The 8564-nt window shown below is 37.4% G+C and overlaps 1 pseudogene; it reads left to right on the forward strand.

Annotated features, from left to right (window-relative positions):
* Nucleotides 1–5191: 5191 nt before the first annotated feature.
* On the forward strand, nt 5192–6169 carry LOC122751264 (annotated as a pseudogene).
* Nucleotides 6170–8564: the final 2395 nt, after the last annotated feature.

An 8564-nucleotide genomic window follows, 5' to 3' on the forward strand; every position in this document is an offset into this window, starting at 1 on the left:
GGCAGCTAGGTGGCACAGTGGATAAAGCACTGGCCCTGGATTCAGGAGGACCGGAGTTCAAATCCGACCTCAAACATTTGACACTTACTAGCTGTGTGACCCTGGACAAGTCACTTAATACTCATTGCCCCACAAAAAAAAAAGAAGAAAGAAGAAAGTATAGAGAAGGTTTTATTTTCTGGTTTCAGGCAAAGATTTTTGCCTTTTCAAGAAAGGAATGCCAATAAAGACATAGACTTAATGCAAATAAACTTGCAGTATCCAACCTTCTCTTGAGGAAGAGATAGCCATGCATTATTGAACATATCAACATAATTTGATAAGCACTTATTAAGGACCTACTATGTGCCAGGCACTGTGCGAGGTACTAGGAAGACAACATGTGTGTAATTTTGTGCATATATTACAAATTCCAGAAGCAGGCTCAAAATTCATTCATGTGTTCTTATGACCAGGCTTGCATTGACCAGTTTGCTATTATACATAAAACAAATACTTATATGTGGAATTTTATTTTCCCACTGACTTCCATTATAACCTCAATAATTCATTCCCATTGGAAATTTGAAAAAAAAAAACAAACCCTGTAATCATATCATATAATCATACAACTTTTACACATTGACCTATACACTCCTCACAAACATATATTCTTTGGAACATCATATGTTTATCACTCTTTTTGATGAATGTTCTCCCCAATTTCCTAAGCTTTGGATATGCTAAGTACATTGGAATTTCCAGATATACAACACACTTCAACATACCTTATAAGTATTTAATTGTGATGTCAGGCCACTGATCTGTTACAAGAATGCCAGGTCACTGATGTCTCACTGCCTGAATAATTGATCAATGATCATTAGGTGCCTCCTCTGTCTTGGGCATCATGCCAAGTACCAAGACTACAAAGACAGAAGTGAGAATAATCCCTGCCCTCACTAAGCTTACATTCTAATAGTATATATAGCATGTACATACATCAGTATACACATGATATATTAAAAATTAAAATGAGATTTTCGAGGGGATGAAATACACTAAGAGCTTGGGAAATCAGGAAAGGCTTCATGGGGAAGGTGACAATTGAACCAAACTTTGAAGGAAACCAGTTATTCTAAGAAATCAAAGTGAGAAGAGTGCACATTCTAGGAATGGGAGACAACCAATACAAAGACACTAATCTTGTTTGAGGAATAATAAGTATACCAGTAGTTATAATTCTCTGTACATAACTCATGCTTAAAATGTTTATTGAATGGAATTAAATTTAAATTCTCATCTAAAACTCCTGTCAGAATACTATTTCTTAAATAATATATTTCTGCCCTCTTTCTTCCAATCTTGTTGCAACTTGTCTCTCTTTTTTTCCTTAATAATCTCCTCTCCTAGATGAGTTTGTCCTTACATTTCACCCAATGTTTAACTTCCATTCAATCTCTTTCCTGACTGACAGTTTTCTCATTAGAATGAATATCTATAAACATCTTGATATCCCAGATCTCCTGTCCACAGAACATCCATGCAACAATGGATAATGAGGGAGACAATTTTTTAAAGTCATTATAAAGTTTGATGTGGGGTATTGGCACATGACTATTTATATAGTGGTTGAGTGAGTAACTGAGGATCAATGGTAACAGCAAAAAAGAAGCTATGGGCAGAAGTGGGGTTTGGAGGTCAAGGTACAGAATGAATGAGGGTTCAAAGGTTCCAGAGTTAGACTGTGGTTCAGAACACTCCATCAGCTTCCATAAGCTTTGAAGGAGATGAACTATAATAGCATGGCTTTTCACTTCTTAACTCTGAGCAATTTCAAAGTACCATGCTTGATTTCCTGAGTTCAAACCCCATAGATACTGGTATTGATGGCTGGTGGGATGAGTTGGTGCAGGACATTGAGAAGAATGGGGACATCTAGAGTGATTTGTTTTCTGTCCACATTAGCAATGACCAGAACCACAAGTAGTGTGGAGAAGAGGATGAGCATGAAATGAGAGACACAAATGCATAGGGCTTTTGTGACTGCTACCGCAGAATGTAACTTCATTACAACCTTCAGAGAAGAAAATTAGTACCAAGTTACTTCAGGTGCCAGATGCTCACAAACTGGTAGAGTTTGTTAAAATGGATATCCCCACAAGAGAGTCAAGCCACAGAGATGTTGGCCTAGGTGTCGTTTTCTAATACATTCCCTGCACAATGGTCCAGCTGGGCAGCCAGGTTTGGCATGGGCAGAGTAACTAATACATTTCTGAAGAAGATAAATATGGCAGCTTTGACCACAAACTGCTCAGTGATGATGGATTGGTAGTCCAGAGGCTGAAAAACAGCAACATGGTGGTCATTTGCCATGACAACTAGGTTAGAAAACTCCAGGGCTAGGAAGCTATTCATCATGAACATTTGTAGGAAACAATCTGTAAAGCTAATGGGTTTCATGTTGAATAAGAAGATGAGTAGCACCTGCCCAAAAGTGCTCAATCAATCAACATTTATTAAGCACATTTACAAGCACTCTGCTAAACTTTTAGGATACAAAAGAAAGCAAAAGACAGTCCCTAGCTCACAATCTCATGGGGGAGACAACATGCAAACAAATGTATACAAGCAAGCCATATGTATAATAAATAGGAAATAATGAACAAGGACAATACACTAGGACACTAAAATTAAGAAGATTAAAAAAGACTTCTTATAGATGTTGGAATTTTAGTTAAGACTTCAGGGATGCCAATAGGCAGATTTGAGGTGAAAAAACATTCAAGGCATGGGGAACTGCCAGATTGAATGCCCAGACCTGAGAGATTGAGTATCTTGTTCCTGGAAAAGAAAGGAAGCCAGTGTCACTGAATCAGAGTCAATAACAGAGAGTAAGGTATAAGAAAACTGAAAAGGTAGGAGGAGCTACATCATGAAGGGCATTGAGTGCCAAGCAGAGGATTTTGTATTTAATTCTGGAGATGATAGGAAGCCAAAAGTCTATTGAATATAGACAGGGTGACGGGATTAGACCTGTCCTTTAGGAAATCACATTGTTGGTGATGGTGATGATGTTGTTGCTGTTTGTCCTTCATTCTTGAAAAGGGCCATGACATCAGGGAAGGTGATGACATGACTTGCAAGTGAATTGGATTTAAGTGAGGTAGGGTTGTTCAAAGTCACCAGTCTCCACTCTCTCTCATCCAGAGCCATCTGGGTCCAATGGCTAGATATAGATCAGGATGACTGGAGATGGTGCTGGATGGGAAATCACATTAGTGGGCAAATGGAAGATGGATTGAAATGGGAAGAAACTTGAGGCTGGCAGACTCACCAGCAGGCTATTGCAATAGTCCAGGCATAAGGTAATAAAAGTCTGTACTAGAGAAGTGGCAATGCCAAAAAAAAAAAAAAAGGAGATTTTATACAAGAGATGTTGCAGGGGCAGCTAGGTGGTGCGGTGGATATTGTAAAATATTAGTGAAGTTTATCAGCTGAATGAGGGGGAAGAGGAACCAAGAAAGCTTTAAGGAAGGATGAAACGGTTTGGAAGAACCACTATGGACAGTGGATCAGTAAGCTGATAAGGCAGGTGTAGGAGGATTGTCTAGAAGTAGTGAGGACCCAGTTGAGATTATGTAACAAAAATCTGTATAGATACAGTCAGAATGGTTGCATGATTTTCTCCATCTTTATTCAGCAACATGTATGTAGGTGAGGAATCATGGGAATGATCCAAGAATGAGGCTTGGGAGGAAGTAATTTGCAACATTATAAGGGGTCTAGGGATTCAAGAAAGAATAATAGTATAGAATTAAATTGGTTAACCAAAGGGTGAAGATGGGGAAAAGAGGAGAGAGTGGCCAGCGAAGGCAAGATGGCTTAGGAGAAAGTTGACAAGGTGAGGGATTGGAGCACACAGTATAGATGAAGAGTAGAAATCAGTAAGGAAAAGCAGATAGAGAGGTGGAAAGCTAATAGATTATAGGTGGATAAGGGAATTTTTGAATTTTTTAACATGGAGGGGGTTCATATATGGGTGATGGCAAGATCGAGGATATGATCATCTTTTTGTGTAGCTGAGGTAGGATAGAGGAATAAGAGATCCTTAAATATTATTCTTCTTATGTTCTGCAACTATCCCAGGTCACTAAAGTAAAGCATTTCCATAATATCTACCAATATCAATATCATATTGCCCTTAATTCTCTCCAATTTTCCTTCCTATATCCTCAAGATAACCTCTTGTTGGTTTAGTTTTGGACTTTAAGTACCAGGAGATTACACTGAATCAGGCATTTTTGTTGTTATAATTGATAACAATAACATACCCAAATTATGTTAAATACTGATGAGGGATGGTGATTGGATACAAAAAAATATATGACATAATCCCTGCCTACATTGTGCTCTCAATGTGGTTGGGGAGATGGTACATCTGTGTGAAATAGAGAACAATACAAACCAGTACACAAAGAAGCAATACATTTGATATAACTAAACTTCATGAATATGCAGGTAAGAGGTGGTATGAATAGTCAAGAAGGAGAATGAATTACCAGGAGTTACCAGAGCAGGCTTCATAGAGGAAATAGGACTGGGCTACTGTTTAAAGTATGAGAGCTTTGGATAGGCATAGAGAAAAGGGTATGGAGTTCTAAATTGTGAGGAATAGAAGTAAAGGTCTGAAGGGGGGAATGAGTATAGTATTTGTGGGAGTAGAGGGTGTGGAGTAAATTGCAAATGGAGATAAAGTTAGATAGTTTGGGTGGGACCATATTGCTGAGGACCTTGGAAATCAAGAAGAGTTTAAAATTAGTTATCTATTGTATGTTCTTGAGCATGGGACTGATATAGGACCAATTCACAGGAATGATATCAGGGTTTCTTTTTGTTTTTGTTTTTTAGCATTTCTTTAACTATATCTCAAGAATTCTGTGGGAGCACATATGTTCTTCTATGTACCCTTCTACCCCAACCAAGTACATTTGTTTCTCTCACACCTCACCTATTGTTCTATGCATATTATATATGTAAGTGGTTAATGAATTTTGATTTTTGAATTATCACTTGAGTTTTTAAAAGCACAATTAGGAAATCGTAATCTATCAATTTCTTGAACTTGTCTTTTCCCTAATGCATTTGTGTAGGGCTTCTTCACAGAGTTGGGACATAATCATACTCCTCAGCTTAGCTTATATTCTTCTTTAGTGTTCATAGGGAGAAACCCAAATCCAACATGGTGAACACCAATCATACCATCTTCCACCCTGCTGTGTTTATCCTGCTTGACATCCCAGGCCTAGAGAGATACCACATCTGGCTTTCCATCCCCTTATGCTTTATATATGAAACCACAGTGCTGGGGAACAATGTTCTGAATCTTGTCATTGTCATGGAACACAGTCTCCATGAGCCCATGTACATGTTTCTTTCCATGCTGGCTGGCGCTGACATCCTAATTTCCACTACCACTGTGCCCAAAGCCTTGGCCATTTTCTGGTTCCATGCATGGGACATCACCTTTGATGCTTGTATAACCCAAGTCTTCTTTCTCCATACAACATTTTGGGGGAATCAGCCATCTTGATGGTCATGGCATTTGATCGCTATATAGCCATTTGTTCCCCATTGAGATATTCAACAATAATGACAACACCTGTGGTGTGGAGGCTAGCTTTAGCTATTTTCCTCCAGAGCTTCTGCATCATCTTCCCGCTAAAAAGGCTACCCTTCTGTAGAATTAATGTGATCCCCCATTCATACTGTGAACACACAGAGGTGGACAAACTGGCCAGTGCTGATATCACTGTGAATATATGGTATGGCTTCTCTCTCCCCATTCTAACAGTAGTCACTGATGTGGTGCTCATTGCAGCATCCTATACCCTGATCCTCAGTGCCATCTTTCAAATGTCTTCTCAGGATGTTCGCCACAAAGCACTCAATATTTGTGGCTCTCATCTTTGTGTAATCCTTACATTTATTTCCCATCCATCTTCTCTGTATTGACTCATCATTTTTGGTGCAACTTCCTACACCATGCACATATCCTACCAGCCAATCTCTATATGGTGGTGCCTCTCATGCTCCACCCCATTGTGTATGGAGTGAAAATGAAGCAGAGGCTGTGGCTCACTTTTTCAAGGAGATGAAGAAGTGATTTTCCTCATCCTCATTTGGCTGAGGTTTCCTTGATCCCATTCTTCAGTAGAATTTTTTTTTCCTAAGAAGTCAAGCTTTGAATAAAATTCCCTGATCTGGAGATACCTACCTTTTTGGACATTTTCTTGGTAATTCTTTTCTTCTTTCAAAGAGATCATTTAGAAGTATGTTATGTACATAAGTTTGCATTAGAAATTACATATAAGTGACTCAAAAGAGTTCCTTACCTTCTTACACTAAACTCTGGATTCACATCCTAAATATAAAGCTTTCCAGTTGAGTGACACTGGTAAAAAATCTTTTAAATTTTCTGAGTTTCTTTAAATATAAAATTGAGATAAGGATAATTTTTTGTGTTTTGAAATTCTTGATCAATATTAATCTTTTTTATTGTGGAATGAGAAATTTGGATCCTTGGGGATTTTCAGAAGTCCCAAAATCATATTACATATTTTGATAACATTGTGTGTGTTTAAAGGTGAATGATAATAATTAACTGAATTTTCTGTGATAGTTATACTAAATGTTTCAGAGATTTTTATAAAAATGATATCATTAACAACAATATGAATCAATACCTGATGACACTAATTAAAACATGTCTGGCAATGAACTGACTAATTTCCTTAATCTTTCTTTTTGTTTGTTTTTTGTTTCGTTTTATTATTTTTTTTTGTGGGGCAATGAGGATTAAGTGACTTTCCCACGGTCACATAGCTAGTAAGTGTCAAGTGTCTGAGGCCGGATTTGAACTAAGGTACTCCTGAATCCAGGGCCGGTGCTTTATCCACTGTGCCACCTAGCTGCCCCCTTCCTTAATCTTTGTTAAGAAGGGTTCCAACATTCTTTATGCTCAAAATTCGTTATTATGGATATCTAATAAAATTAGCTTAATATATGAGAAATCATGTTTAGTACTATTTATAAAGAACTCTAGCCTAGCATGAATATTTTAAACACTGAAAAATACCAGTGAACAATATTGGGTAGTATTGAAATAACATAATATTTAGATCTCCTAGCAAATTTGAAAGCATTGTACAGAATTGTTGAATACTGCCAATTTAAGGACTTACTTTACTTCCAAAATTTGCTATTTCTTGGAATTTCACTCAGAGGATTTGTATAAAGCATACTATGCATTCAAACTTATTAATATTTATTTTCTTTTGTTAAGAACAGACAGAGGCAAGAACACATATTTAGAACATGGTGGGGACAGCTAGGTGGCACAATGGATAAAGCACTGGTCCTGTATTCAGGAGGACCTGAGTTCAAATCTGGCCTCAGACACTTGACACTTACTAGCTGTGTGACCCTGGCCAAGTCACTTAACCCTCATTGCCCCACAAAACACACACACACACACACACACACACACAACCATGGTGATAGTTATGAACTAGACTAATTAGATCGTGAAAACTTCTGTTCTAATAGCTCTTGTCTCAGTTTTTGCTCCATGTGTCAGCATTTCCTTATCTTACTTAAGACTTGATGTTGGTAAATTCCTTTGAACTAGTAAGATCTCTATGTTGTTTGTTAACTGCTAATTCTCAAATCAAAGTTGTTAACTGATCTTGTTGTATCTCTCTACTGCTCTTGTGCCTGTTGAGTTTCTTACTACTACCAGTTTCTGGTCTTCATCTTTGCAGGGCACTGGCTGGTTCTCACTAATTCTGACTGTGAGGGTGAAGTGACTAGGAAATCTCTCTGATACAGGGAGGCTGTCAATGATGAAAAATGTCACAACTTGACAAAACATGTCCTTTTATTTTAATCTGTGGGGATTGCATCTACAGAACCTGATGCACACACTCATAAGGACTAGAGTCTCATTGAACATTTATTTCCAACAAATTATAAGTAATTATGAAGTGGCACAAAAGATATCATCAAAGAAATATATGAGCAAAAATGAAGAATAAGCTGGACATGTGAAGAGTGGTGGTTTTTGATAGACAACTAATGTGCTACATTGGAAATACACACATCAATTACATCATAGATCCAGTTTTCCTCGGGATAGGCTTTATAGATAAAGAAAGAATAAGTAAACATGAGGGCCATAAAGAAAAAATAAAAGCCTGGAATAGACAGAAATTAAAAATAAATAACGGAGAGAATGAAGGAAAGAAATCTTTTTCTAGAAAAAGGCACAGAAAATGAAGTTTTAAAAAACAACAAGAAGTTGAAGGGGAGGAGTGGAAGGAGAATTTTACTTGCTTGAGAGGAAAAGGAAGAATTCAATAACTAGACTATAGTATAAAAGAATAATGAACTAATAAGCAAAAATACCAAACCAGAAAAAGTGATAACAAACAAAAGGATTTGGGGCTTAAGAGTGAGAAGAAGAGAACTGGTGGGAATAGGAGACACCTTAAAATAAATCAAGCTAAAAAAGCTGAAAAAGACAC

The sequence above is a fragment of the Dromiciops gliroides genome, chromosome 3 (assembly GCF_019393635.1).
Source record: "Dromiciops gliroides isolate mDroGli1 chromosome 3, mDroGli1.pri, whole genome shotgun sequence".
Classification (NCBI taxonomy): Eukaryota; Metazoa; Chordata; class Mammalia; order Microbiotheria; family Microbiotheriidae; genus Dromiciops; species Dromiciops gliroides.